This window comes from Cervus elaphus, chromosome 29, assembly GCF_910594005.1.
Source record: "Cervus elaphus chromosome 29, mCerEla1.1, whole genome shotgun sequence".
Classification (NCBI taxonomy): Eukaryota; Metazoa; Chordata; class Mammalia; order Artiodactyla; family Cervidae; genus Cervus; species Cervus elaphus.
Genome location: NC_057843.1, coordinates 27655482 through 27678936, shown reverse-complemented (window position 1 = coordinate 27678936; position 23455 = coordinate 27655482). Strand labels below are relative to the sequence as shown.

Sequence of the window (23455 nt, the reverse complement as noted above, 5' to 3'; positions counted from 1 at the left end):
TGTTTTCCACACTGAAAGTTTTCATTTGAAAAATAACCCTCTTTGTTTAACTAATGAAAAGGTGGGGGGTTGGGGTGGGGGAGCCACTTGCTTCTTAAGCTGGGTAAGAATTCCATGGGCAGTAATTCTGTTTCTCAGTGGAAAATGTTTCGGTTTCTTAACGTTGTTTGGCAGACTGGCCGCTGCCCGGCCCTCGCTCCACGGACCACACATACACACTTGTGCACACTCTTCCCACCCTTCCCTGTTGGGGGCTGGGGATGGCTGCCTCCTCTTTCCAACACCTGCAGAACAAAAACGAGGTGGGTCCACGGCTGACGGCCGGCCAGAGTTATCCCCGTCTGTTTGGGAACAGAACTCGTTCCGGGGCCGCGCTTTCGACCCCAGAGGCTGGGTGGGCCACAGAGGAAGGAAATTGGACTCCGAATGTCTCTTGTTTCTGTGCATCTCCACGTCAAGCAATTCTCTCACACCATGGAGGGGGTGGTCTAACATTCCCTCCTCATTAGGTTAGTATGAAATGGTGATAAACACAGTGCTGTCATCATTGGCTTTCCAGCACGGTTGGCGTGCTGCTGAGTGGTCTGCATAACCTATCAAAACATGGCCCCAGAGGCAACTTAGTGGAGGGAGAGAAAGCATGGATACTCAGATCAGACAGATCTACTCTGTCACTTAGCACCTCAGCCCACAGGCAAGTGACAACCGAGCCACTCGGAGCCTGTGTCCACGACTGTGGACGGGGAAAGTATTTTATTTCGCAGGGATGTGCAGTGCGGGGGATGGAGTTCATCACATTGTAAATGTCCATGCAACATCAGTCTGGTTCCCTCCTTTGTTCTCTGAACACTGCCTGTCTCTGGTCCGCTGAGATGACAAACCCCATTCCTGTGGAATAAGCTACCAGCCATTGAGTGCTGTCCATGCAGAGGTGAGCACAGAGCAGGGCACCCTTGCTGAGATCCACAGCAGAGGTGGGGGGCACAGTGGAGCCGGTCCTGGAAGCACTAGGGACTTGAGGCTCTGTCACCAGTGGAAACAGTTTTGTCTGTTATCCACGGAATTTGAAGACTTCCCTCTGTCTAGATTCTTCATGTGGGAGAGATCCATCTGTTCTGAGAGGCATGGCTGAAACACTGCTCTGCTTCAGGCAAGCAAAAGAGATGGGCAAGATGGCTGCAGTGTAAAAGTGGACATTTAAAAGATCCACACATGTAAGGCGTTAAGGAGAGAGTCAGCAGTTAGCATGGAGTAAGTGAATAGCTTCCAAAGGGGATATAACATGGAACATGTGGGCTTCCCTGGTGGCTAAGTTGGTAAAGAATCTGCCTGCAATGGAGGAGACCCAAGTTTGATCCCTGGGTGGGGAAAATCCCCTGGAGAAGGAAATGGCAACCCACTCCAGTACTCTTACCTGGGAAATCCCATGGAAAGAGGAGCCTGGCAGGCTACAGTCCATGGGGTCACAAAGAGTTGGACACGACTGAGTGACTAAATCACCACCACCACAGGTGTACTAGTAAGAGCGCTTTGGGTTTTAAGTGATAGAAACCCTCTTCTAATATGACCTTAAGTAAATAAATACCTAAGACAGTCATATCACTAAGACATTCTGGGTTGATCTTCAGCTAGGGCTGAATACCCAGTCATAGTATTTTACTGGAACTGACTTATTTGCTCGCTTCTCTCTCTCTCCCCCTCCCTCTCTCTCTCTCCCCCTCCCTCTCTCTCATTCACCATCTCTTCATTTTGTCTGCTAACCTTATTCTCTCCTCTTTGTGATTAACTTCCTACTCTCACCTTAGCAGCTCTGCAGAGAGAGAAATTCTCTCTCTCGAGATCTGTAGATCAAAGCCAGGGAAGATTCTAATTGACCCAGCCCTGAACTTCTCCCTGGCTGGAGCATAAGGGACTAGATTTTGCCGAAGTCAACCAGAGTGTTGATGGAGCACCCGTTCTGTGCGAGGCACTGTTCCAGCCGCTGGGGACCTGGTGGTGAGCAGCAGCACTCCCTGCCCCCGAGGAACTTGGTCTTGTGAGAGGCCAGGATTTTAGTTGAATCCTGCTGCTTCCTGCTCTGCAGTGTCAGGAGCCAAACAGTAGGAGCAAGTCTTCACTCTTGACAAAGAAGCCAGTTCCTTGGCAAATTTAATACAAAGTCACCAAGTACCATTCTACGTGCTGAAGGTTCCCACACAAAAGACAAGGGTACATGTGGTCTCTCCACATGCCAGCCGGCAGGACAGCCTCAGTGTGAAGGGTGCCTCCTGGAGGTGAGCTTAGGCAGCACCACTGGCCAGAGTGGCTTAGGTTCTGAGGAGACGCCATGGCTATGGGGTTTCTTGCAGGAAACTCTCACAAGGAATGCACATGGTTTCTGTCATGGGTAGGGGTAAAGCAAGATGACCTTATAGCTCATGACATCTCTGGCTGTAGAAGGGCTTAGAGTTGTGCAGCTTCTGCTGAATTGTCAGCATCTCCTGAGGACCCCATGAAGACCTTAAAAACTCTAGTATTCTTTTTAAGGTGTGGAGGGGTACATATGTGTGCATGCATCAGTCTTTTCAGTTGTGTCTGACTCTTTGTGACCCCATGGACTATATAGCCCACCAGGCTCCTCTGCCCATGGGATTCTTGAGGCAAGAATACTGGAGTGGGTTCCATTTCCTCCAGGTTATCTCCCTGACCCAGGGATCGAACTCATGTCTCTTCTCCTGTATTGATAGGTGGGTTCTTTACCACTAGCGCCACCTGGGAAGCCCAGGATATATATATGTACACATATACATATATAATTATTTGCTTTCTGGTCAGAAGATGGGATGCTCTCTAATTAGCAGCAGAAATGGACTTAGCCCTGTACCTGTTGGAGTGCTCTGTAATGGGCATTGTGGTTTTAGGTTAGAGGGAAAAAATAGCTTTTCAAACTGTATGTAGACAGAACAGTAGATTTGTGTGTCTTGGTGACTTGGATATGTGATGGGGTGGGAGGGAGGACTCACTACATGTAATTGATTCAGTATTTATTGAGTACCTACTATGTGCCAATCCCTGGGTATATATAATCCAGGCTGTCTGCTTCAGGATGGAGTGACAAGCACAGGAAGCTGCATATAGACTGACAAAACTACCGTGTCTAAGAGAGGTGGCAAGTGATGCCTCCTGTGTCCCAGACACATGCGGGGAGGTTAATGCTTATGGTGGATATAAATGATTTCCCCCTCACTTCCGAAAGGCTGCCTGAAGCCCCAGCAAGGAGGCCTGGCTGGAAGCCAGGAGGTTTGGGAGAAAGGTGAAGGCAGACTTTCATGTCAGGCTGTGGAGTCATCTGAGGCCACCACCCGCTGAGCACGCTTAGCCTCTGCAGGCCCAAGGTGCTGTGTGACAGGGCTCCCAGGGGCCTGTGGACAATCATTACTTTTATTACGCTTCTCACTGTCAGGGCTTCCGAAATCCACACGGACTGCTCTTATGATTTCAGGTTGTCCCCAAAGAGAAGCTCAAGAATCAGTGATGAGCACAGCGGGAGAGGGAGCCAGCTGCCTATCTCAAAAGGGCACATCACCATAATCACGGGGACATGGGGAGCATATGCAGAAAGAATGAATGGGGCGGGGTGGGGGTGGGGTGGGGCTGTGTGTGTCAGGAGCAGCCCAGACGGTGTACAAACCAGGCGTCCCCTCTCTGCATGCCTCCCCCCTCCACCACCAAAGGGTGCCTTTAAAATACGTGATGGGCACCCGCGTCTTCTCCCCAACCCTGCCTGGCCCCCTCCCATAGTAGCCACCTTGCCTGCTATTCCAGTCAATTCACCCTGGGTCTCCCCAGGGCTGGCTGTTGCCTTCATATTTCATGCGGAATGTGCAGCCTCCCAGGAGCCCGAGGCATGCCCTGCATTCAGATGCATCGGCCGGCTCTGACACCAGCCAGCCACGGAGCATGCCTAATGAGGAGGCCGACACCGAGGGGGAAGAGTCAGCCCAGCTGCGAGGGCCTGCCATGGACCTGGAGTGGGGCGGCAGGAAGGCGGTGAGGGCAGACTAGGGGAGAGACCACATTCCATCACCAGATACTACAAGCGCGGGCCCGTTTAAACAACACTGGGAATGGACCAGAGCCTCAAAGGAGGAGCAGTGCAGTTCAGGGAACGAGCTGGGGGAGAGCTGTGGAGACTGAGAGGAGGGAGACGCGCTGACTCGCGCGGGTTTCGGCAGGCAGGGCTGCGCCTTTTCAGTGTTTCCTACTGCGTAGGGTTTCTTCAAGCTTCCTTAGAGACCGCTTCATCAGCTCAAAGATCCTGCCGAACGGAAGTTTTTCCCTTGGTTAAAGCCTCATCTACCTTAATTTCATGCACTACTCCTCCTTCTGACTGGTTCTGCCAGGATAACTGGGCCCAGGCTTCCCCTGGGACTGAGGGCAGTTATACTCGGGGGCAGACGGAGCGCCTACAATCTCAGTCCCAGAGCTACAGGGATGCAGTGCTGACTCCGCCCCTCCCTGACATTGAGCCCCGCCTACTTCCGGTGGGTCATTCCCATGCCGAGCAAGTAGTGAGGCGGGTCCCAGTGTACAGACAAAAAACCAGGAGAGAAAGAAGATCACACACCAGAAATAAGCTGTGCGTGCGTGCCAAGTCTGTCTGATTCTTTGTGACCCCATGAACTGTAGCCCGCCAGACTCCTCTGTCGCTGGGATTCTCCAGGCAAGATTACTGGAGTGGGTTGCCATTTCCTCCTGCAGAGGATCTTCCCGCGGGATCTTTGAACCCGCCTCTCTTACATCTCCTGTATTGGCAGGTGTCTTCTTTACCACTTGCACTACCTAGGAAGAAGCTGGTCACCCCTAAAATCTTGTCCACCGTTCGTCTTGAAATATGTGTGAAATGAGGTAGCAAAGCATGATTCCCAATAATTTCACTTAGACATACACTGAGAGTGAGATGTTCACATTTAATCGAAAAAAATCATTTTTAAGTCATGAATGTAACAAAAAATTTCCTTTAAAGCTCTGATTTCTGTCATCCCTCTGTGTGTGTGTAATCAGCCTTCTGTTTGGGTGCTGGGGACAATAATTTCATAACAAGAATAGTAATCCCTTATTGAATTCTTACTATGTGCCCCATACTTTTCATTAATTACCTCAGGTCATCCTTGGAACACTGGGAACCAGGTGATATCGTCCTACCCTTGCAGGTGAGGAAATTCTTGCTCAGAGGAGTTAAACAAATTGGCTAAGGCCACAAAGCTCATGAGTGGCAGGAGAGGAACCTGTTTGCCTTGCAACTCCATGCTTTTAACCCCTACAGCTAATGCCCAGATTAAGCCACTTTGGTTTGCAGCCACATCACATAAATACATTTTTAATATAATTCATTGCCCCCTTTACTTTCAGCATCACCGTTCCTCATGTATTTCCTGCCTACTTGTTAATACCTATACTTTTTCTCATGTGGAATCATAGCTTACTGGTTCTGATTTTATGGTTCTTTAGATTCTGTCCTGAAAACAGAGTAATTTCCACTTTCAAGCAGATGTTTTATTGTCATGGAATTCCTTTAGAACTAGAACAATAAAAATTCTATTGGAATTCCTCTAACTGGAGGAAACCTTGGAGACGATCCATCCCTGTGTCACTGCTGAAGCAGGAATTGCTCCTACGTCATCCTAGGCAGGTGGTCATCTCCACATAAGCATCCTCAATGCTAGAAAGCACGCCGCACAGAAAGTAGCTCGGCCTGCTTTCAGGCTGAGAGGTGGGCAAGGTCTCCCGCTGCCTCCTGTTGAGTGCCTGCTTCCCACAGCCACTGAGAGTCGTGTCTACCACCCAAGGACTTCGGCCGCTGTGTGAGTTTCCCGAGGATGTCATAACAGAGCACCATGATCTGGGTGATATCTCTCAGTTCTGGAGCCTGGAAGTCATGATTCAGAGGGTTGTCAGTGTTGGTTCCTCTGAGCGCTGTGAGACAGAATTTCCTCCATCCTACTCTCCTGGCTTCTGGTGGCTCATTGGCAATCATTGGTATTTCTTGGCTGATAGGTCTCTGCCTTCATTTCACCTGGCATCCCACCTGTGTGGTCTTCTGTCTCCAAAATTCCTCTTATCAGGTCACCAGTCATATTGGGTTGGGGACCCTCCTTATTCTGTGTGTGTGTGTGTGTGTGTGCGTGCATGCGCTTAGTCACGGAGTCGTATCTGACCTTTGGCAACACCTTGGACTGTAGCCCACCAGGCTCCTCTGTCCCTGGGAATTTTCCAGGCAAGAATACTGGAGTGGGTTGCTATTTCCTCCTGCAGGGTACTCTTCCCGACCCAGGGATTGAACCTGTGTCTCTTGAATCCCCTGCATTGGCAAGCAGGTTCTTTGCCACTGTACCACCTGGGAAACCTTCTTCTTGCTCTAGTATGACTCATTTTAACTAATTACATCCTACAACAACTCTGTTGCCAAATATGGTCATATCCTGAGGTAAAGGGGTTAGGGTTTCAACACGTGGATGGGGCAGAAGGGGGTCATAGTTTGACCTGTACCAGTCCCTCTTCTGCAAATCAGCCTTTCAGACATAAGAAGACACTTGTGTTGCCCTGAGGCTTCTCCTTCTTATTTTAACAACCTCCAGCTTTTGGCCAGATTCTCCTGTCCTGGGAGTCTCTTCCAAACACACCCCTCTCTTGGTCAGTGCCTGAGAGGGTGGCACCCTGCCAGGTGGGCTCTGAGGGCCCACTCCCCCAGCCCAAGTCTCTGCTCCTCCAGGTCAGCTCTGTGGGTCCACACCCTCGACTGCTGGAATGTGCAGAGCTTGACTCTACTAATCCTTCTGGTCTCTGTCAAATGGATTGCTCTTAAACCTGGACTCCTCCACCCACAAAGATGCTGGTTGACTCCCTTTGAGAACATCAGTGAAACAACCCTGGCCAGGAGAGATCCTTTTGGCACTTTGCTGAAAACTTCTTGTCCAGATCAGAGGCAGTGCCACCTATTCGTGGGTTATTTAGTCACTCTCCATGTCCATCACTGCAAACCCTTTTCTAGTCTTGGTATCAAGTCCATCACAAAAACAAAGGAGTATGGAGTGCTTTGAAGCCACCTCATTTGTTAATCCTGAAGCTGAAATGTTAGAAGATATCCAGTGTGTTTGGCAAGCTCGGTTTTTCATAAACACGCTGTGTTAAGTTCTCGCTGCCCTGTTGTCTTGCTCACTGAGCTTTTCTCACTTAAGATTTGTTCCATTTTCTTGCAAAATAGTGAAATTCCCAGTTCTCTGTTTTCCCTGGATTATTTCCAGGGAGATAATGCTTTTCTATTTTGGAAATTGGTCCCACATGTCTTCTTTTAATACTTCTGATAAATCCCCTGATCATGATTCATGGTTTTCAGTCCTTTAATAAGTGGGCTTCTTAAGCAATTTTTTGATCAGTTTTCTAATTTGGGCTTGGAGAGGGCTGTTGCTTCAAATCTACCGATCTGAATTCTTTCCAAGGGCACCATTTTTTGGGTAGTCTTCCTTGGTATATATCAAAGAACTAAGGCAGGGCCTAACAAAACCTGGGAGTGGAAGTAGGGTAAAACAAGTGGCAGGCTTAAAAGGGGAAAAATAAGAATAGCCAGCTCTGTTTTCCCAAATTCTTTTGGGGAGAATATGAGATAGGGGAACCAGACGGGGTTCTGAGTGGAAAACACCGGGGAACAAGATGGAGAAAGGTAGAAAAGACAGGAGATGAGGGAACCTGGATTGCCTTGGTGTATGAAAATGAGGTAACCCCACCAACCCAAGTGACATTCAGGGGAGAGTTCAGGCCCTAATCCTTCCAGGACAAGTTCTGGGGTCTCTGGAGAGCTGTGGTGTCACTGCTGTTTGACATGCAGAGCAGGGCATTCTCACCCCCTCCTCTATGCTACAATATTAATTTTTAGGAATTAACATGTAGTGTTCTACATAGTAATTATTTCTAGTTCTCACTTAGTTTTAAAACTAGAAATTTAAAGAAGAAAATCTCAATTTTGAAGATATTATTTAAAGTCAGCAAAATACTTCGTGTATGCACCAAAATGTGGGCTACCCAGGTGGCGCTAGAATGGTAAAGAACCTGGCTGCCAGTGCAGGAGATGCAAGAGACACAGGTTCTATCCCTGGGCTGGGAAGATTCTGGAGGAGGGGATGGCAACCCTCTCCAGTATTCTTGCCTGGAGAATTCCATGGACAGAGGAGCCTGGGGGGCTACAATCCATGGGTCAGATACAACTGAAGCAACTTAGCATGCACATACTAAAATGTATGTGTGTTAAACAAAATATCACGCCTACAGTTTGCACTCTGTTTCACTGCCTTGACTTTGCAAAACAAAAACTCTGTAAGAGGTCACATAAAATAACAGAATTTTGTTCTTTCCTCCTCACAGTCTTTTACTATTGCTCTTCTCTTTTGCTTTTATTGTTCAAATGCAGAGATATATTCTATCATAGGAGTTGAACACATAAATAGCACCAGTGTGAATTCAAAGGCTCCGTAAATAAGAATTTACTCTCAAAAGCAACATGAATGTGTATCTGCTTGTATTGGAGACTACCTGGATGAAAATTTCTGATTATATTTTTATATAATATAATATATATATATTTATTATATTAATATATTATATATATTAATATATATAATATATATATTTATTATATATATTAATATATATATTATATATATATTTATTTATATTTATATATATTTATATATATATTTATTATATTAATATAATATATAATATATTATATAAAATATATAATAAATATATAATATAAATATATTTATATTTATATAATATAAATATATAATATAAATATATTTATAATATAAATAATAAATATATAATATATTAAAAATATATAATAAAATATATAATATAATATAAAATATAATATATTATATTATAAAATATAATATATATTTCTAATATATTTTTCCATGAAAATATATCTGTTAAATGATAAGCAATAAAATAAATAAAAAATAAAAAATGTGCATATATATGTATGTATATGTCCATGTATGTACACACATGTATATAACAAAAATGCCACAGTAATGGCGACAGTTGTGTAACTCAGACCAACAGAAGATTTTGGGGGTGTGGGAACAGGACTATTTTGTCATTGGCACTCTTTAGCATCACTGGCACATGGTGAAAATAAAAGCTGACCAACATCACACTGGTAGCTGGGGCATTCTGTTCCCCCTCACTTCGGGGACCATCGTGGGGGAGGCAAGCAGGAGAGTGTACTCAGATGAGCCTAGAGGACTGTTGCGGGCAGGCAAGAATTAGGGCCTGAGATAAGGGTCTATGTTGTTTGAACGGTAAAATGACACATGATTATTTTGTTCCGCACATTTCTACTTTGTCTCTTTAGCTCTGCAAAGATCTCCAGGGTCCCCCATCAAGAGCCCTTGGAGGGCACAGGCCCTGTCTGTACGTCTCTGTATTACCTACCTCCTCTGCCTGCCCCCTGGAAGCAGCGCAGCACTTGGTTCATTCTAAGTGCTCTGTAAATGTCCACTGATAGTGAGATTTCTCTAACCCGTATCATCAACAGTTTAAAAGCAACTCATCCTGTCTGTGCATGTGAACTCAGGAATTGCGGCCTCCTGCTCTTGCATTCATTACCCACACCAGCGGGCTCGCTCTTCCCCAACATGGTTATATAATGGTCTTGATTCTCCAAAACCCTGTTAGCTCACCTTCACTGCCTTGACTTCTGCTGCCTCAGGAGACTGACACAGGGGAAGGGAGAAAGAAGGCAGGAAGTAGAAAGAAGACCCCTGAAGACTTCAGCGAGTTGGCTCCACCCATGATCATTCAGATACAGGTTCTTAGACCCCCAGCCTGGCAAGGTTCCCATTATCTTTACAGAATGGAAAATGACATATGCACAGAGGAGTCCCAGGGCCCTGGTGGGAGCGCCTGAGGGAACTGGAGGATGGAGCCTTTTGGAAACTCTGCAGGCCCTCGTCTGCCTGCCTGCTGGGGGGCAGGGAATCAGCCCTGCGATTTGGAGCACTTCCTCCTGCCCACCTCCAGACCCCACAGTTTAGTTCTTCATTAAAAGAAGGTCCGTAGAGGCGCTTAAACACAAAACTCCCCATAATGGTGAATACTCAGAATTACTTTCCACCTGATACTGCTTCATTTAATTGGACTAAAGCAGGCTCCCCTGGCTCCAGGCTCCCTTGAAATCCTGCCCAAATTTGCCTGGCTCCTGCATGGGCCTGGGTAAAGATGAGGCAGGTGCGCCGAGGGGCTGCGAGCTGGGCTCCCATGAACTGTAATGGTTGCTGCATGACTGATTCCCCAACTCCTCCGCCTTCCCGCCAAATCCCAGGGCCCCCCCGCTTATGCAAAGAGCAGGCTCCCTAGTGCCACCTTATGAAGAAGTGGTAGAGCAATTTCATTTAATATTGCTAGTGCTTCCATTAACCTGACTATATTGCTCTCCATCCTCAATTTAAGACTCTCTCTTTCTCTTGATTATCGATGTATTTCGGAGCCTCTGAATGTCCTCTCCAGACCTCTAAGCCAGCCTGGAATAAGTTGATAATCGAAAGCTTCAGTTCCTTGAGCTTTCCTGGCTTTAGAGTAATGCAACCTTCCCATGCCCTACCACCCCCAGGCCTTAGAAGCCATCCTGGGGTCTCCATTTTGTTCTAGTGTGCTCTGATGGTCTCTGTATTCCCTCTTGCCTCTATTTCTCTTCCTCCCTTCCGCCTTCCCTCCCTTCCTTCCTTCCCTCTTTCCCTCCCCACCTTTTTTTTTTAAATTGGTCTTTTCTTTTTGTTGTTAAGATTTACTCAATAAGAAAGTGTTTTAGCGTTATCTTGGAAACAGGTAGACAGAAGTGTATTATGGACCATTTTTACTCTATATGATTGATTGATTCAATTGTTAATTCAGTAAGTATGCATTAAGTGTCTACTATGTGTCAGGCACTCTTGTAGGTTCTGTAGATGAATCAGGAGCCAAAGGTTGTGCTTTCATGCAGCTTAAATTCTAGCAGAGAGAGAATAAGTTAAAAAACAAGAACAACACATTTACAGCAGATGAAGATAAAAAGTGTGAAGAAAACTAATGTAGTGTAAGGGGCTGGAAAGTGATGGGAAACCCCCCATGCCTGCCCTTGTGTCCATACATGCTCCTTTGAATGGCAGAGGCCTCTCTACATTTAAATTCTACAATAAGGACGATGTGGGAGTGAGATAGGAATACTCTCTCCGGGGGGGAGTGTACAACTGGCAGTGTAAATAAGCTTACACCCCCCCTCCCCATGACTTCCCTGCCATGGCATGCAGAAAGCTGGGGCAGGGCCCCTAGGAGAACAACCCCAAGCTTTCCTCTGGAGTGCAGCCCTGGGAGGATGAGGCATCGATATGACCACAGAAGAAAGATGGTGAGTCACCCTGCTCCATCCTGTCACCGCATTAGAGCTCTCACTCCATCGCCGCTCAGTTACCAAGGTCTGAGAAGGCCGTCACCCCCACTCCTTGCACCCTGTGGCAGTGCAGGATTGAAGGGAAGCTGGCTTTTCAAACCTATGGGAATCGGGATAAAGGCTGCAGCTGGGTTCCTGCAGCCTCTGATGCCTTCAGGGAGTGGTCCACTGTAGCCTGGCCAAAGGAGAACACAGTTCTCTGACCTCAGCAAAGAATGGAAACCTCAAATGCTCGGACCAGAGGATGATTCTGTAAGAATAGCAGGCCAAGACTAAAGTAGGGCTCAGAGCATGAGAAGAGTTACATGCCTTCCATGAAAATGGGTCCCTAGGCTTCTGTATGCAGTGAAGGAGGGATGGAGGGAAAGCTTTGGACTTGGTCAGACTTGGGGCTGGATCCTGGATCCGCAGGTCTCTGCTTTCTAGTTGTGGATAGTTTACTAACCCTCTCTGGGATGTAGTGTCCTCACTGGTAGAATGGGCCAGTCATACCTTATTCATAGACTTCTTGTGAGGACTAAAAGAAAAATGTAAATGGATAAGTCCAGGCATTGGGAAAGGAACCTGGCACTGAGTTAATGACCATAAATGTCCTTGTCTGGAATTTCACTTAAGTAGGAATATGTCCTCATTTATTTGAAGCCTGATGAATTTAGGGGTGAATAGCATGTCTGTAATTTACTTTTAAAATTCAAAAAATATTGTGAAGTAAATAGTACCTTTTCTGGAGAGTCTCTAGCCAATACACTTATCCACTTTTATTCAAAATCTAGGTAGTGTCATTCATTGTCTAGGTTTAAAAACCATCTACTTGCCAACAGTGCCTTATTTTTATCTCCAAGCCAGTCCTCTCTTAGGAACTTCAGACTCACATATTCAACTGCTAATTTGACATCTAAGAGCGTGCATATCCCAAACAAAATGCTTGATTCCACATCCCAACCCTACCCCCATAACTTGGTGCCCGGCCCAGCCCTGCCTCACCTTTTCTGTGTCAGTAAACAACCACCACAATTCACTCAGACACCTCAGCCAGAAACCCTTCTCCCTCCTCCTCCTCCATGCCCCTCAGCCAGCCCATCTGCATTCCCTGCTGATCCTACCCAGGATCTTCCTAATCCGTCTCCTTCCCACCACCTCCATGCCACCTTCAACTGGATCACAACAGCAGCCTGTGAAATTCATCTCCCAGCTTCCACTCTTGTGCATTGTAATCCAACCCCTGCACGGCCAGCACCATCCTTTTAAAGCACAAACCAAGTCTTGCCATTTGCCCCCTTAAAACTGTCAGTAATTTCCCTTGTACATAGAGTCAAATCTAAACACCTCCCCACAACCCGCCACACTGGGAGTGTGTACCATCTTCTTTTCCACTTTTCTCCCCCTCCTTCCCTCGTCCATCCATCTGCTTTTCTCACTGCACTCCAAACACACCACCCTCCAGATACATTGCCCTTCTTTCCGTTTCTTTGACACACCAATCCCCTTCCCCGCTGGGCTTTCCACTAGGCTGTTTCCTCTAGCTTGAATTCTCTCTCCCTTTCTCTCCCCATACCCAGTTCCTTCACATCCTTCAGGTCTCAACTTACATTTGACCTGTCTGAGTATTCTTCTGTGACACCCCAAGTTCCAAATAGGCCCCTCAGTCATTCTCATAGCACATGGCTCTGCTAACCTTCAGAGAGGGAAGGATTGTCTATTTACCAGTGGATAGCCAAAGCCTTGCATAGAGCTCATTAAAATTTAATCTCTTAATAAATGAACCAATTAAAAATCACACTGCCCTCATTCTAAATCCCCATCTCTAGGGCCCCACGCCTTGCTTCTCAGCCACTGGTATACCGGGCCATTCCTTTTGCCAGGCCCCCGTGGCTTCTTTGTGAGACCCTCACACTTCCACCTCAGCCCATCACTGCATCAGCCTCCCTGTTACTCTGCCAACATCCCAGTGCCCTTGAAAGGCAGGTTGGCCAACCTGGGGCATGAAGGGTAGCTACATTCTGCACGCGTGTGTATGTGTTTATCACACATTTCTTACTCAGTCTTTTATTTCTCCTGCAACAAATGCGGTCTTTGTTTGCCCATCCAGCAACCCAACCCCTGCAAAATGAGACGGTGCCAACATTGACAGCAGACCACAGGCCCTTGCTTGCCATGTTGGCTCCCTCGGAGGCCTTCTCCTTGCACTTTCTGAGGTGGTTTCCTGTTGTTGCTGAGGTCAGCATTCAGACCAGCTTTGCACATGGAAGCCTCACCCATCCCAGGGCGACTCTGGCTTTCTTATCAGACTCTGCCCTAATGGGAAGTGAATGCTGCAATCGCGGGGCGCACTCCAAGGTCACAATTACGTAAGGATTATTAATGAAGCAACGATGTCAAAATTGTGTGAAATCAAACTCAGATTTAAGTACTTAAAATAAACAGATATAAAGTAACAGATGTCCCGTTTTGTTCTCAGATGATTTCATCCCTTGTTAAAAATAAATGTCTGGCTTGAAAGAAGAAAAAAAAAGAAAAGGGGAACTTTACTTCCATGTTAAAAATTAATTGAATCCAGAAGTTGGTAAAGCAACTAAGTGGTGTGGGTTTTTTTTTTTTTAAGGCAAAGACATATTTGTGTTGATTTTTATTTCAGCGAGTAATAAATTCATTGCATAGCCCCAACTTTGATAGACCAAGCTCACGTCCTTTGAAACCCAAAGGGAAAATTTCTCCATAGTTATTATGTAGATAAGAATGGGGCCCAGTGTATCCATCTGAGGAGAATTTAGTTCCATGCTTAACCCCAAAGGATGCAACAGCAGGGGCTTCAAATACCACAAGTCCTGACTGTCACGCTTGCAGCCATCAGAAACCCATGGAGGTGGACTTGCCTTGGAATTTCAGTGTGGAATTCCCAGAGAAGACGCCTACTGAAATTAGTAATGGGAAAGGCAAATTAGGTCATCTTGTCCGTCCCCCTGCCAGCTTCCTACACTGTGGTTAATTTTCTCCTCCTTTGATCAGATACATTTTAAATGTTTCAAGAGATGGAAATTGCACCAGTTGGCTCCCTCTAGAGTTCCACAGTCTACTGAAGTAACAGGACTCGATTTTCTGCCTGTGAGACTCAGTGGGAATTTTTCCAAGAGTGGAAGGTTGTTTGTGAACGGGGGCTGCCTTTACCTCCCCCAAATGTCTCTTCCTCATTCTGTTTATGGCCCAATTCAGAGGATTTAGAAATCCGGAGAAATGTTCATCTGTCCAAAATCACAAAATGGCCCCGGGAACATTCAAAGGAAATAATTTATTTGTAGATTCTGAGTAAAAAAACACAAGGGGATTGGTATTGATGCCCTTGAATAAAAGATGGAGCAGCTCATAGCCCCGATGCTGGCTGTCTGTGCAAGAGAGTTGCATGAAGCACCATTTATTGAAAGGGATAAATAATCCAGATAAAAAACCATATGTTTCCAGGCAGAAAATACATGTTACTAAACTGTTAGTCACTTTGAAACGTAAAAATACTTGGTTTTTCAATCGGTCAAAATTATATTGCCTGTATTTCCAGTCCCCATCTCTGAACCCCCATGCCTGAACAAACCAACATTAGATTAGCAATGAAAAGTAAAGAATGGGGTAGTGGTGACAATTGCACAACATTGTCAGTGTACGTAATCGCTCCGACTTGTATGCTTAAAAATGGTTGAAATGTTTTTTTAAAAGGGAGGGAGGTAAAAAAATGAAGCCATTCTGATTGTGTCAGAGGTAAGGAGTGGACAGTTTATGCAATAGGTAGAGTGGGCGGGAGGGATGGGGTCTAGTTTTGCTCAGATTTGTTTCATTTCTCTGCACTTGCCTCTGCAGCTTCTGCATAGACTGAGGGTGGGCCAAGATGTCCCAGAAGTGTCCCAGGCCCAGCACGTGCCTGCTTTGTGGTGGACACTGCTGTTGCCAGCTCCCCAGTCATTCTCCTTTCCTACAATAGAACCTCGCGTGGGGTTTTGAGTGTCGCTTTGCTGAACCACTCAAAATAAAAACACAGAGCTCACTTACCGCCTCCCTTGCAGCTGGCGACTGGCTGTGTGACTTAGCTCTGAGCGATGAAATGCAGGCAGCATCCCCAGGGAGGTAGCCTTCCACATCCCACTCTGCGTCCCTTTGCCTTCCACCTTCTTCCTTCCGCTCCTTTGTGGTTGTGATGCTTGGAGGAGCCGCAGCATCCAGCAGCTATAGGGACAACGCAGACAGGGAGAAGGCAGCTGGTGACGTTACAAAGTTGCCCTTCAAGCCCTTGTAGGGGCAGAAAATGCCCCCTTCTTCACTTATAGGTTCTTTGGATAGTCTTATAATTAAGTTGACAAAAACAGATTGATGGGAAAAAAAATTTAATTCCATATGTCCGGAGGTCCCAAGGATATGAGACTCAAGACCAAGTCAGGCAGTTGAGCTTATGTGCCAGCCTCAGCTAAGGAATGGGATAGGGGTCAGGGGCTTCAAGTGAGGGCGGGGGGAGGATAATTCACAGAACAAGGAGATGAGCAGATGTTTGCTAATTAGAAATTTGCCATGCCGTGCATATATGCCTTTCAGATAAAAACGTTATCTCTGGTAATAATCCTTTTTTTTTTTTTTTTGGTACAGGTCCCTATCTAAATTCTTCAAGGCAGGTAAGGGAGAAGTAAAAGTTTTTCCTGAGTCTCTAGGTCTTGATTGCCTTCAGCTCAAAATAATTCACATGCCTAAGTGGCATATTTTAGGATAGCATGTTTTGCTCCCCTTCATCCTGGGCAAATCAACACTCGTGTGTGTGTGTGTGTGTGTGTGTGAAAGAGATGTGTGTTTTCCTATAACAAATAAACACTTTTCCTTGTTTAAGCCAGGGCAGCAGGGTTCTCTGTTATAGCCAAATGCATTCTTAACTGATACAAGTTCTATGTCATGTCCTTTGAAATTCCACATTACTCGCTCCTTTGAATTAAGTGCTGAAGGCCAATGTTAAAACATAAATGCTCATTGAGAGAAGAACATTTTAAGTTGTAACAAGCCATTGACATCTTACTGAAAGTGAGTTCATCAGAATAGCTCTCTGGTCCAGTAGCAGGGGGCTGAAGGATAGGCAGGGAGGCAGGTGGGCTTTGATGGGAGGGAGGGGGTTCTATTCCCACTGAGTCACTATAGTGACAGTCCTGGGGTCTGGGAGTTGGGGGTCTTAGGGGAGGTGGGCAGTGCTTGAGGGAAGATGAAGGACTGGAAAGAATATGGAAAAGACCAAAAGTGGCCTTGAATTCACCTTCTGAAGAGAACACTTCAATCCTGAGCAGCATCGGAACTACCCTCAGACGTCTACAGGGGAGATGGGAGAGCTGCATAAATGTTGTCTGGAGAGTTTAGACTTCAACAGGAGATAATTCTGATTACAGTTTCTTTTCTCAGGGAAAAGGTATTTCCCTCCCCTGTTGCCATCTCTTCACACCTACCCCACTTTAAAAGCCTGCTCAAAGCCTAGCGCCTGCCAGGACCCCTGCCCTTCCCCAGGACACTGACAGCAGGCCTGTGTTGGCTTCCCAGCCCTTTGCTCCCAGCTGCATGACTACAAGTCTCAGCCTCTCCCGGTGAAATGTCCTCTTTGGCTGGACTGCCTTTTTTGTTTGTCTTAGTGTCTCTTGCAGTGCCTTATGCCTGGTGGCCTTTTTTTAAGCTAACATTTGTTGAGTGCTCATGGTGAACTGGGCTTCCCTGATAGCTCAGTTGGTAAAGAATCTGTCTGCAGTGTAGGAGACCCTGGTTCGATCCCTGGGTTGGGAAGATCCCCTGGAGAAGGGAAAGGCTACCCACTCCAGTATTCTGCCCTGGAGAATTCCATGGACTGCATAGTCTATGGAGTCGCAAAGAGTCAGATACGGCTGAGTGACTTTTGCTTTCATGGTAAGCCAGGCACCATTCTAAGCCATTTACAGAAACTTCTCATTCAGTCCTCAGTCCCCGATTCAGCCCCACTCCTAGCCAGGTCCTCAGTGTTGGCCTGGCAGAGAAGGGGCCCGTGTACTAACCCTGGTTCTGTTCATCCCACTCCCTCCTCTTCTCTCAAACCCTCACTCAAGTTAACCACCCTGCTTTCCCGCCAACAGAGCTGAGCCCTTAGCTGCTCTACTGCTAAAAGATATACCATCCCTATAAAGCTTTTAATGGAGGAAATGACTTCATCAGGCTCAAGTCAAGAGGTAAGAAAACAAAGGGTCCTGGAGAAAGAGCATTTAAAGAAGACAGCCCACTAAAATCAGTCCCACACAGCACAGGGGAGGAAGATCCCAGCACTGTGAGCCTCTGTGCATGCGTGTATATGCCAAGCCGCTTCAGTCATGCCCGACTCTGCGAGCCTATAGACTGTAGCCCACCAGGCTCCTCTGTCCATGGGATTCTCCAGGCAAGAATACTGGAGTGGGTTGCTATGCCCTCCTCCAGGGGATCTTCCTGACCCAGGGATCAAACCCACCTCTCCTATGTCTCCTGCATTGGCAGGCAGGCTGTTTACCACTAGCGACCTGGGAAGCCCTGGTGAGTCTCTAAACCACCTCAATATAATAATCTGATGGGGGAGCAGGCTTGCTTTTGAGGTGTAGAGTTAAATATGGGAATTTTAGGCATCAGGTAGCCCTGTTTTATGTCCCTGCTCTGCCCCCACCTTGCTGTGTGATCTTGGGTCAGTCACTTGGTGTCTCTCAACCTTAGTTTTCTCATCTGTAAAACAGGAGCATAGTTTTATTATAATAGCTCACATCTCCTATGTTTCTATGAGAATTCAATGAGAGAATCCATACGAAGCACTTTCAGTGGTTCATCAGGGGAGATTTAATACCAGACTACTGGGGTTTGGGGTGGGCTGTTGGAGCAAAACTAGGGAGACAGTGTTACCAGAGGGAGGTTAGTAACTGCAGGAAGACCCTACCCTTTGAGACAGGAGGAGCAAAAGAGGAGAGGGGGTTACCCTTGGTTACAAGCACTATGTCATGAGGCCACACTGCCCCTTCTGCTGGAGCCACCACTGCTGCTGCAGTGAAGAAGCAGAACTCTAGGCCCTTGCAGACACTGCAGGACCCCAATAAACCCGAGGGTGCTGCTGCTCACCAACCAGGCACAGCAGCCTGCGGTCACCTGAACCAGACCAGGAACTAGTTACAATATTGATATAATGACTTCTCCCTAGTCTCTGTGAGTGCTTCCCCATGATAGAACCTAACCCAAGCTAGCAAGGAAGTCTTGGAAATGTAATTTTCAGGCTTCTGAATCCTGGATACAGAGGAGGAAATAAGAGTGTGAAGGAAGCGAAGAACCAACTAAGAAATCACCAACACTGAGGTTACACTATCCGAGCACTTGATTATGTTCATTATTATCATCATCATCATCATCCTTTTTTAAATTTTTATTTCTGCAACCAGCAAGTAGTGGGACCTCAATCATGTTGTTTCACCTCTCTGGGCTTCCCTGGTGGCTCAAATGGTAAAAAGTCTGCCTGCCAGTGCAGGAGACCGGAGTTCAATCCCTGGGTTGGAAAGAGCCCCTGGTGAAGGAAATGGCTACCCACTCCAGGATTCTTGCTAGGAGAATTCCATGGACAGAGGAGCCGGGTGGGCTGGTCAGGGTCATTTAGAGTTGGACACGTCTGAGCAACTAACATTAACTGATTAACCAGGCTTTTATTTCTTTATCTTTAAAGTGAACAATTTGGGCTGGACAAGTAATGGATCCCTCCCAACAAACAATTTTCTTCTTTCCCTCATGTACCCAATCAATAAACATTTTGCTGAGGTCCCAAGTGTGAACTGGGCACTGAGGTAAAATCAGCAAGATTGAGTTTGAACTAAAGGTCACTTGTAGTGACAGAGACAAACAAATGTGTAATCTCAAACTCATCCAGCTAGTTAAGGGCAAAACAAACTGACTTCCAGGCCAGTGCTCTTTCCTGTTTATCACCTTACTTCCCTAATTGATCTAATAAATTCCGCACAGAAGAATTTCTTCTTCTGGCTCTGGATGTGCACAGAACCAATAGTCCTTTCTCTGATAAGCTCCATTTCCCATTGTCCATCATCTACCTCCTCCCCAACCTGTACCCCAATATCAACCTGTCAAGAATGTAGCAGACAGGTGAGCTGCAGAGTGGGTCATCTGCCTGGGGTCCTAGTCAGCACCTGCGGAGCTCTCAGAGTAATAACGGGTGTGAAAATATGAATGCTCTGGGTCTCCGTGATTTCCCTGTTTGCCCCCTCTGTCATTGTGCTGCCTACAGATTTCCCACTATTGCTGATGACCCTGATGTGGAGTAGGAGACCCTGTGTATTCCATCTCTTACTCCTGCTCACTCTGAATGCATTTCAGATATTGCCGTGGAAACGTCAATTCCCCAAGCCAAGAAGACCCTGTTTCCCAGAAGCTGCTTCTACAGACTCTAGAATATAGATGAGCCTGGCCCAATCACACACTATATCTTGACCCAGCGGATTTGCAGCATACCTGCATTGGAGGTAAATCGATTGGTGCTGCTTAATCCTGGCTACTACCAGGCAGGTTCTCCCCTACTCATTGAAGCTTAGTAGCAACAAGCCCTTCACTGTAAAGAGAATTTTTTGTCCTCTCACTTGGGACTAAAGGTCAAAGTTTAAATCTATATTTAATGCCATTTTCTGAAAACTGGATTTGTGATTCCCTTTATGTTGGTATTACATATCTTAAGGGATTTCAAGGGGAGAAATCTGGGAAGCCCAGTTTCTGAGAATGACCTTTACTTTAAATGTGTAAATAGGATGGAGCTTGTGTTTCTGCTTTTTAAACCTTTTAATTGTGCTTCCAAAGACAATTCTGGAAAGCATGGGCTGTGCTGAGTGGTTACCTGGAAGCCACTTTGAAGAGACTCAGATTTTTGTCTTCTACAGAAAGGCCAAAGGTTAATGGCTCCTGCTCTGTTGGCCTGCTAGGGACAGTCTCTCTTGAAGCTTTGTACCTTGAGCTATGGTGATCCCATATTAGAATATGCAAATAGTACGGCCTTTAACTGCCTCGGAAAAGGGAAAGTTCAAATTTACTTAATTCTATTTTTCCTCTGAATTTTATAAAACATTATTGAAGTGGTATCAGAATATCATTCAGAATGTCAGTTTTAGAATATTTCAAATATTTACCTAAAGTTTTTTTTAAAGGGCCGCTTTCACTGTCTGAATGTAGCACTAAAGGCAGTTATAAAATTGACTTTCCTTGCACTTCATAAGCTCAGACTTGCATGTTTAAAAAGTAGTGATGGGAATTTCTCAGTTTGCAAACAGCCTCTGGGCATGGCCAGATAGATAGATACATAGATAGACAGGAAGAAATAATTCTAATATTTAATAAATATACCATGACACGCTTAAAAAAAAAAAAGTTGATCCTCATGTTATTATCACATAATCTCCAATACTTCCGACTCCTAAAATTTGGAGCTTGTTATTTTGAAGCTAGATGTGATTTGTCCTCCATGGTCTCTGTATGGTCAGGCCACCCAGCATGGCTGTCCTCTTGCTGTCTGTCCATCACCTGCTCCACCAGTACCTGCTTCACCCGACCCTACTCACAGGACAGACCTTCCTAAATAGCTGCCTCCACCCCAGCTAGTGATTGCTCTAACCTTTAGATCAAAACATCTCCACCTGTTATCAATGTGGTGGTGAAGGGTATGGCCTCTGCTGGTTTCCCTGGTAACTGATGAGCCCACCTGATGTCAATTCCCCCTGGACCCTCCCCTTCCTCCAGGGAGCAGAGACTGCCACCCTGGCCTGCCCGTCATCTGCCGCACACTTTGGGGTGTTGCTCTAGGACCTGGTTCAGACGTGTAAGTCCCCCACTCATTGAACCACTGATGGCTCGGTCACCCTCTCTGGAGCCCTTTCTTTGGTCTTGAAGCTGGGCAAGCCCAGGGCTCATAGGCTTGTGGGGTGAAGCCCAACAACTAGCGGAACAGCCAGGAGACTGAGGAGACTCCAGTGAGCACTGACACTTTGGGAAACAAGGATGGGGGATGGGGAGTTGCAGGGGACCGTGCACTCACATGTGGGGCCTGAAAGTTGCAGGGGTGATCCTGGGGTGGCCGTTCACTTGCATATGGGGCACAGAGGTTCTGGGGTGATCCCAAAAGTTGTGGGGAAATCCCGCATGGCCATCCACTGGTATGCAGGAACCTGGGGTAGATGTGCCAAGAGGGTTCAGAGAGCTCATAGAAAACCCTAAGGCTGTTGTTGTTGGCCACAGCTCTGGGCTGGCCGCTGGTTTTCACATAAAGAAAGACTACAGGGGCTAACTGCCGAGGCGAGGGTTAACTTAAATGCTGATTCTTGTTCCTCTGAAAGTGAGTGAATATGTATTATATTCTATTACTGTTATTTGTTTAAACTGAATTGGCTATCTAGAAACGGAAAAGAAATCCCTGAAAATGTCCAAGATGGGACTCTTGACATTGTGAAACTGGTTTTTATTACCGATAGAGGAATTTAGCTTTCTAGACGGAATGGGTGTTTCTATTCTTGTGCCTTTGAGATGTAAATGATCTATCTAGCTGGGCTCTCGGGAACTTTCATCAAATCCCTAAGAGTGAAGGGGGAAAAAGGAGGCCTTTTTAACTCTCGCAGGAAAATTGTGAGATTTCTGTGTCTGTACAGATACCTGTATATCTATGTGTACCTTACAAACCTGAGGTGTCTCTGCCTTCAAATGGCTTTGCCAAGATCAGTTTGTGGATGAGCTCTGTTTCCCTGGGTTAAAAAAAGATTGTGTGATGCCAAAAACTGCCTCAGTTCACCAGTGCTGAATCAAATCTAAGAGACAGAATTCTGAGTGAAGTAAAAAAGAATAGAGTTACTGCTTTGCCAGGCAAAGGGGAACAGAACAGGTTCACACCATCAAAATTGTGTGTCCCAGGGACTTGGGTGGTGGTCCAGTGGTTAAGGCTTCACCTCCAATGAGGGTTCAATCCCTGGTCAGGGAGCTAAGATTCCACATGCCTCATGGTCAAAAACCCAGAGCATGAAAAAAAATAGAAGCAATATTATAACAAATTCAATAAAGAATTTTTTAAGAAAAGAAATTGTGTGTCCCAACCCAGGGGATTTGGTGAGGAGTTTTTTGATGAGCATGGTTCAAGGGTGGGGTTGCTGATAACGATCAAGTTATGTGCAGGACCTGCAGTCCTTTAATCTGGCTTTAGATGGTCTACTGATGAGTTTCTGTGGTTCTTGAGGTTTTCAAACTGTGACCTCTCTGGACTAAAGAATGCCTAAACAAGTAGCAGTAGTAGTAGTTGTTCAGTTGGTCAGTCGTGTCCAACTCTTTGGGACCCCACAGACTGCAGCATGCCAGGCTTCCCTGTCCTTCTTCATCTCCCGAAGTTTGCTCAAACTCATGTCCATCTAGTCCTTGATGCCATCCAACTATCTCATCCTCTGTGGTCCCCTTCTCCTCCTGCCTTCAATCTTTCCCAGCATCAGGGTCTTTTCCAATGAGTGGGCTCTTCTTATCAGGTGGGCAAAGTATTGGAGCTTCAGCTTCATTAAGTAGTCAACATTTTCCACTTGTTGGGGTTTTAATTCTGCAGAAAAGTTCAAAGATTTTGGTACAGTTATCCCTTGAGGCAAAACAGGACTCTGTCCCAAGACTACACTATTGTTTTTTGACTGCTGCTTCCTTGTCTCTGCATCCTTTCCCTTCCCTGATTAGCAACTGTTTGAACCTGCCCTGTGGAACTCAGGGAAGGTCATGGAGGCTGAGGCCTATTCCCTACCAAAAAAGAAATAGGGGACACAGAAAGATTTCCACGCCCAGGAGCCCTGCAGGGCCTTGCTAAGTTTCAAGTGCTAATATAAATTCTGAGAATTCATTCCTGAAGCTGGGCAAGTATAGGGCTTGTAGGCCTGTGGAGTGCAGCCCAATGTCATATGGAAAGGAGGGTGGCTCCCATATTAGACTTTTCATTACTCA

At 46.2% G+C, this 23455-nt stretch overlaps 1 long non-coding RNA gene across 2 annotated transcripts in view; it reads left to right on the top strand.

The window, feature by feature from the left end:
• Nucleotides 1-19971, top strand: part of LOC122686236 — a 184211-nt gene extending 164240 nt beyond the window's left edge. For both annotated transcript variants that reach the window (XR_006338665.1, XR_006338666.1), the window contains exons 8-9: nucleotides 16094-16119; nucleotides 19832-19971. This is a non-coding gene — a long non-coding RNA (uncharacterized LOC122686236). The remainder of the gene's footprint in view (nucleotides 1-16093; nucleotides 16120-19831) is intronic.
• The last annotated feature ends 3484 nt before the right edge of the window (nucleotides 19972-23455 follow it).